Source organism: Penaeus monodon, chromosome 19 (genome assembly GCF_015228065.2).
Source record: "Penaeus monodon isolate SGIC_2016 chromosome 19, NSTDA_Pmon_1, whole genome shotgun sequence".
Classification (NCBI taxonomy): Eukaryota; Metazoa; Arthropoda; class Malacostraca; order Decapoda; family Penaeidae; genus Penaeus; species Penaeus monodon.
In genome coordinates this window covers 1,641,196-1,641,691 of record NC_051404.1, presented here as the reverse complement: position 1 = coordinate 1,641,691, position 496 = coordinate 1,641,196, and positions in this window count along the sequence as shown.

Sequence of the window (496 nt, the reverse complement as noted above, 5' to 3'; positions counted from 1 at the left end):
TCAACAATGATTGTAATAAGTCATGTTTGTTTTAAGCCAAAAGCGTTGTATTGCCTCATAATCATCTTCATTTGAGATTAGAGAAATTCGGAACAACAAAATTGTTTACCATAAAATTTATTCGTTTTCTTTTAATACAATCACAAAATATCGTTTTCTTTAAATATTAATTTTAGGGGTAACTACTTTTTTAAGTTTGCTACTCTAGGTGGTTTGTTGGGAGATCTAAGTTATCAATACATACATCTAAATTTGTATGTCTAATTTAGTATACATGATCTTCATTTTATTGATGAGATAAGTACCAAGTCACTAGCAATTTATTAGTACAACTGTGTTGGCTAAATACGATCTGTGTTGTGTTGACTAAATAGGATCCTCGATATCACAAACACAATGCACGCATGTTATTCTCTGCAAGCATTAATATATCTCTTTAATGAAAATAAAAGATTACAGAAGAAAAAGAAAAAGTCAACAGAAGAAACATCAAATG